Below are 7,500 nucleotides of genomic sequence, written 5' to 3'. Positions count from 1 at the left end.
CCTTCCGGGCGCCTTGGACACTGTCTTGGGAAGACCATGGGCACAAGGCCATGGCATATGGTGGGGAATGGACCACGGTTGCCAAGGCTAGGCATATAGAGAGGAATCGCATTTTTGCCCGGATAGGCACCGGAATGCTTGGCCTTGGCTTGCCATAGCAGGGCATTGCTGGGTTGGGCTCCCTTGGCCTTCCGGGGGCCTTGGACGCTGTCTTGGGAAGACCATGGGCACAAGGCCATGGCATATAGTGAGGAATGGACCACGGTTGGCAAGGCTAGGCATATAGAGAGGAATGGACCACGGTTGCCAAGGTTGCGCAAGTTTTGGGCATTTTTTGCCCGGATATGCCCAAGTATGCCCCGATAGGCCCGTTACGCCCCGGTATGAACGCGTATGCCCGGATAGACTCGGTATGCCTTGGGATACATGCGTATGCCCCGATAGGCTTGGTACGCCCCGATATGCGCACGTGTGCCCCAGTAGGGCTCGGTATGCCCCGGTATGTACGCGTGTGCCCCGATAGGCCCGGTATGCCCCGATAGGCCCGGTATGCCCCGATATGCACACGTGTGCCCCAATAGGGGTCGGTATGCCCCGGTAGGTACGCGTGTGCCCCGTAATGCACGTTTCGCAGATCTCCCCGCATGTCCCGCCCCTATATGTAATACTTACTTACTTACTTACTTTCTTTCTTGCTTGCTTGCTTGCTTGCAATGGTTGGGAGTGCCCGGCATGCCCCGCTGCAGAGACCAAGGGCGCAATGACTTGGCACCGCGGATGCCGGGACTCCGGCACTTCCCGTGGCACTGATGGTTGGTTCCAAAGACAAAAGGCCGTGCAAGGCCACCGCACCGCGGATGATTTTGCTCGTGCTGGCGCCGTTGTGTGGCCAAAGAACATGCGCGAATGCTCGTGTCGGAAGGGTTGGTGTCCTGGCCCCGCGGGTGTCACGAATGCTCGGTTGCGAAGACCATGGGACCAGAGCCATGGCACGTCGGATGATGGCTCCAGCTGGCGCCCCGGCACTTTCTGTGGCATTGATGCTCGGTTTCAAAGACAAACGTGCGCAGGGCCAGGGGACCGCGGATGACTGCTCGTGCTGGCCCCGTTGGGCGGCATTGATGGTCGGTTGCAAAGAAAATGCGCGATTGCTCGTGTCGGGGCCCGGCAAGCCAAGGCCAAGCGAGCCATGGCACGTCGGATGATGGCTCCAGCTGGCGCCCCGGCACTTTCTGTGGCATTGATGCTCGGTTTCAAAGACAAACGTGCGCAGGGCCAGGGGACCGCGGAGGACTGCTCGTGCTGGCCCCGTTGGGCGGCATTGATGGTCGGTTGCAAAGAAAATGCGCGATTGCTCGTGTCGGGGCCTGGCAAGCCAAGGCCAAGCGAGCCATGGCAACGCGGATGATGGCTCGCTAGTGCTGGCGCCGTGCACAGTGGCCTCGCACACTCGCCCTGCACGCTTCCCTTGCACGCAGCCTTGCACACTAGCCTCGCATGCGAGCCTTGCACCCTAGCCAAGCAAACTAGCCTTGCACGGTAGCCATGCACACAAGCCGTGCACATTAGCCATGCGCACAAGCCCCGCACACTAGCCTTGCGCACAACCCTTGCACACAAGCCATGCACTCGAGCAATGCACACAAGCCTTGCACTCAAGCAATGCACACAAGCCCTGGACACTAGCCTTGCACACGGGCCTGGCACACAAGCCTTGGGCACTAGCCTTGCGCACTAGCGTTCCACATGAGCCTTGCACACTAGCCTTGGACACTAGCCTTGCACACAGGCCTTGCACACTAGGCATGCTTGGGCGAGCTGATCCCGCATCAAGTCGACGGGTCTAGGCATTCTTGGGCGCAGATCCCGCATCGTCTCGTCGCGTCTGGGCGCAAACACGTCGCGTCTCGTTGCGTCTTCAGAAGTCGTCGCTAACAGCACCTTTGGTTGCCACTGGTGGTTAGGCTGGTTGGTTGCGCAAACCCTATAGGAGGGTGGCATGCTGGTGGGCGTTTTTGCCCGGATAGGCACTAGAATGTGCAGATTTTGGGCGTTTTTGCCTGGATAGGCTAAGGAATGGGCATGCTTTGGGCGTTTTTGCCCGGATAGGCACCGGAATGCTTGGCCTTGGCTTGTCCTAGCAAGGCATTGCTGGGTTGGGCTCCCTTGGCCTTTTGGGCGCCTTGGACGATGTCTTGCGAAGACCATGGGCACAAGGCCATGGCATATGGTGAGGAAAGGACCACGGTTGCCAAGGTTAGGCACCGGAATGCTTGGCCTTGGCTTGCCAAAGCAGGGCATTGCTGGGTTGGGCTCCCTTGGCCTTCCGGGCGCCTTGGACACTGTCTTGGGAAGACCATGGGCACAAGGCCATGGCATATGGTGGGGAATGGACCACGGTTGCCAAGGCTAGGCATATAGAGAGGAATTGCATTTTTGCCCGGATAGGCACCGGAATGCTTGGCCTTGGCTTGCCGTAGCAGGGCATTGCTGGGTTGGGCTCCCTTGGCCTTCCGGGGGCCTTGGACGCTGTCTTGGGAAGACCATGGGCACAAGGCCATGGCATATAGTGAGGAATGGACCACGGTTGGCAAGGCTAGGCATATAGAGAGGAATGGACCACGGTTGCCAAGGTTGCGCAAGTTTTGGGCATTTTTTGCCCGGATATGCCCAAGTATGCCCCGATAGGCCCGTTACGCCCCGGTATGAACGCGTATGCCCGGATAGACTCGGTATGCCTTGGGATACATGCGTATGCCCCGATAGGCTTGGTACGCCCCGATATGCGCACGTGTGCCCCAGTAGGGCTCGGTATGCCCCGGTATGTACGCGTGTGCCCCGATAGGCCCGGTATGCCCCGATATGCACACGTGTGCCCCAATAGGGGTCGGTATGCCCCGGTAGGTACGCGTGTGCCCCGTAATGCACGTTTCGCAGATCTCCCCGCATGTCCCGCCCCTATATGTAATACTTACTTACTTACTTACTTTCTTTCTTGCTTGCTTGCTTGCTTGCAATGGTTGGGAGTGCCCGGCATGCTCCGCTGCAGAGACCAAGGGCGCAATGACTTGGCACCGCGGATGCCGGGACTCCGGCACTTCCCGTGGCACTGATGGTTGGTTCCAAAGACAAAAGGCCGTGCAAGGCCACCGCACCGCGGATGATTTTGCTCGTGCTGGCGCCGTTGTGTGGCCAAAGAACATGCGCGAATGCTCGTGTCGGAAGGGTTGGTGTCCTGGCCCCGCGGGTGTCACGAATGCTCGGTTGCGAAGACCATGGGACCAGAGCCATGGCACGTCGGATGATGGCTCCAGCTGGCGCCCCGGCACTTTCTGTGGCATTGATGCTCGGTTTCAAAGACAAACGTGCGCAGTGCCAGGGGACCGCGGATGACTGCTCGTGCTGGCCCCGTTGGGCGGCATTGATGGTCGGTTGCAAAGAAAATGCGCGATTGCTCGTGTCGGGGCCCGGCAAGCCAAGGCCAAGCGAGCCATGGCACGTCGGATGATGGCTCCAGCTGGCGCCCCGGCACTTTCTGTGGCATTGATGCTCGGTTTCAAAGACAAACGTGCGCAGGGCCAGGGGACCGCGGATGACTGCTCGTGCTGGCCCCGTTGGGCGGCATTGATGGTCGGTTGCAAAGAAAATGCGCGATTGCTCGTGTCGGGGCCTGGCAAGCCAAGGCCAAGCGAGCCATGGCAACGCGGATGATGGCTCGCTAGTGCTGGCGCCGTGCACAGTGGCCTCGCACACTCGCCCTGCACGCTTCCCTTGCACGCAGCCTTGCACACTAGCCTCGCATGCGAGCCTTGCACCCTAGCCATGCAAACTAGCCTTGCACGGTAGCCATGCACACAAGCCGTGCACATTAGCCATGCGCACAAGCCCCGCACACTAGCCTTGCGCACAACCCTTGCACACAAGCCATGCACTCGAGCAATGCACACAAGCCTTGCACTCAAGCAATGCACACAAGCCCTGGACACTAGCCTTGCACACGGGCCTGGCACACAAGCCTTGGGCACTAGCCTTGCGCACTAGCGTTCCACATGAGCCTTGCACACTAGCCTTGGACACTAGCCTTGCACACAGGCCTTGCACACTAGGCATGCTTGGGCGAGCTGATCCCGCATCAAGTCGACGGGTCTAGGCATTCTTGGGCGCAGATCCCGCATCGTCTCGTCGCGTCTGGGCGCAAACACGTCGCGTCTCGTTGCGTCTTCAGAAGTCGTCGCTAACAGCACCTTTGGTTGCCACTGGTGGTTAGGCTGGTTGGTTGCGCAAACCCTATAGGAGGGTGGCATGCTGGTGGGCGTTTTTGCCCGGATAGGCACTAGAATGTGCAGATTTTGGGCGTTTTTGCCTGGATAGGCTAAGGAATGGGCATGCTTTGGGCGTTTTTGCCCGGATAGGCACCGGAATGCTTGGCCTTGGCTTGTCCTAGCAAGGCATTGCTGGGTTGGGCTCCCTTGGCCTTTTGGGCGCCTTGGACGATGTCTTGCGAAGACCATGGGCACAAGGCCATGGCATATGGTGAGGAAAGGACCACGGTTGCCAAGGTTAGGCACCGGAATGCTTGGCCTTGGCTTGCCAAAGCAGGGCATTGCTGGGTTGGGCTCCCTTGGCCTTCCGGGCGCCTTGGACACTGTCTTGGGAAGACCATGGGCACAAGGCCATGGCATATGGTGGGGAATGGACCACGGTTGCCAAGGCTAGGCATATAGAGAGGAATTGCATTTTTGCCCGGATAGGCACCGGAATGCTTGGCCTTGGCTTGCCATAGGAGGGCATTGCTGGGTTGGGCTCCCTTGGCCTTCCGGGGGCCTTGGACGCTGTCTTGGGAAGACCATGGGCACAAGGCCATGGCATATAGTGAGGAATGGACCACGGTTGGCAAGGCTAGGCATATAGAGAGGAATGGACCACGGTTGCCAAGGTTGCGCAAGTTTTGGGCATTTTTTGCCCGGATATGCCCAAGTATGCCCCGATAGGCCCGTTACGCCCCGGTATGAACGCGTATGCCCGGATAGACTCGGTATGCCTTGGGATACATGCGTATGCCCCGATAGGCTTGGTACGCCCCGATATGCGCACGTGTGCCCCAGTAGGGCTCGGTATGCCCCGGTATGTACGCGTGTGCCCCGATAGGCCCGGTATGCCCCGATATGCACACGTGTGCCCCAATAGGGGTCGGTATGCCCCGGTAGGTACGCGTGTGCCCCGTAATGCACGTTTCGCAGATCTCCCCGCATGTCCCGCCCCTATATGTAATACTTACTTACTTACTTACTTTCTTTCTTGCTTGCTTGCTTGCTTGCAATGGTTGGGAGTGCCCGGCATGCCCCGCTGCAGAGACCAAGGGCGCAATGACTTGGCACCGCGGATGCCGGGACTCCGGCACTTCCCGTGGCACTGATGGTTGGTTCCAAAGACAAAAGGCCGTGCAAGGCCACCGCACCGCGGATGATTTTGCTCGTGCTGGCGCCGTTGTGTGGCCAAAGAACATGCGCGAATGCTCGTGTCGGAAGGGTTGGTGTCCTGGCCCCGCGGGTGTCACGAATGCTCGGTTGCGAAGACCATGGGACCAGAGCCATGGCACGTCGGATGATGGCTCCAGCTGGCGCCCCGGCACTTTCTGTGGCATTGATGCTCGGTTTCAAAGACAAACGTGCGCAGTGCCAGGGGACCGCGGATGACTGCTCGTGCTGGCCCCGTTGGGCGGCATTGATGGTCGGTTGCAAAGAAAATGCGCGATTGCTCGTGTCGGGGCCCGGCAAGCCAAGGCCAAGCGAGCCATGGCACGTCGGATGATGGCTCCAGCTGGCGCCCCGGCACTTTCTGTGGCATTGATGCTCGGTTTCAAAGACAAACGTGCGCAGGGCCAGGGGACCGCGAATGACTGCTCGTGCTGGCCCCGTTGGGCGGCATTGATGGTCGGTTGCAAAGAAAATGCGCGATTGCTCGTGTCGGGGCCTGGCAAGCCAAGGCCAAGCGAGCCATGGCAACGCGGATGATGGCTCGCTAGTGCTGGCGCCGTGCACAGTGGCCTCGCACACTCGCCCTGCACGCTTCCCTTGCACGCAGCCTTGCACACTAGCCTCGCATGCGAGCCTTGCACCCTAGCCATGCAAACTAGCCTTGCACGGTAGCCATGCACACAAGCCGTGCACATTAGCCATGCGCACAAGCCCCGCACACTAGCCTTGCGCACAACCCTTGCACACAAGCCATGCACTCGAGCAATGCACACAAGCCTTGCACTCAAGCAATGCACACAAGCCCTGGACACTAGCCTTGCACACGGGCCTGGCACACAAGCCTTGGGCACTAGCCTTGCGCACTAGCGTTCCACATGAGCCTTGCACACTAGCCTTGGACACTAGCCTTGCACACAGGCCTTGCACACTAGGCATGCTTGGGCGAGCTGATCCCGCATCAAGTCGACGGGTCTAGGCATTCTTGGGCGCAGATCCCGCATCGTCTCGTCGCGTCTGGGCGCAAACACGTCGCGTCTCGTTGCGTCTTCAGAAGTCGTCGCTAACAGCACCTTTGGTTGCCACTGGTGGTTAGGCTGGTTGGTTGCGCAAACCCTATAGGAGGGTGGCATGCTGGTGGGCGTTTTTGCCCGGATAGGCACTAGAATGTGCAGATTTTGGGCGTTTTTGCCTGGATAGGCTAAGGAATGGGCATGCTTTGGGCGTTTTTGCCCGGATAGGCACCGGAATGCTTGGCCTTGGCTTGTCCTAGCAAGGCATTGCTGGGTTGGGCTCCCTTGGCCTTTTGGGCGCCTTGGACGATGTCTTGCGAAGACCATGGGCACAAGGCCATGGCATATGGTGAGGAAAGGACCACGGTTGCCAAGGTTAGGCACCGGAATGCTTGGCCTTGGCTTGCCAAAGCAGGGCATTGCTGGGTTGGGCTCCCTTGGCCTTCCGGGCGCCTTGGACACTGTCTTGGGAAGACCATGGGCACAAGGCCATGGCATATGGTGGGGAATGGACCACGGTTGCCAAGGCTAGGCATATAGAGAGGAATCGCATTTTTGCCCGGATAGGCACCGGAATGCTTGGCCTTGGCTTGCCATAGCAGGGCATTGCTGGGTTGGGCTCCCTTGGCCTTCCGGGGGCCTTGGACGCTGTCTTGGGAAGACCATGGGCACAAGGCCATGGCATATAGTGAGGAATGGACCACGGTTGGCAAGGCTAGGCATATAGAGAGGAATGGACCACGGTTGCCAAGGTTGCGCAAGTTTTGGGCATTTTTTGCCCGGATATGCCCAAGTATGCCCCGATAGGCCCGTTACGCCCCGGTATGAACGCGTATGCCCGGATAGACTCGGTATGCCTTGGGATACATGCGTATGCCCCGATAGGCTTGGTACGCCCCGATATGCGCACGTGTGCCCCAGTAGGGCTCGGTATGCCCCGGTATGTACGCGTGTGCCCCGATAGGCCCGGTATGCCCCGATATGCACACGTGTGCCCCAATAGGGGTCGGTAT

The sequence above is a fragment of the Tasmannia lanceolata genome, unplaced genomic scaffold (genome assembly GCF_043159265.1).
Source record: "Tasmannia lanceolata isolate RefF3 unplaced genomic scaffold, GAP_Taslan_0.1 ptg000064l, whole genome shotgun sequence".
NCBI lineage: Eukaryota > Viridiplantae > Streptophyta > Magnoliopsida > Canellales > Winteraceae > Tasmannia > Tasmannia lanceolata.
This window is presented reverse-complemented; position numbering follows the sequence as displayed.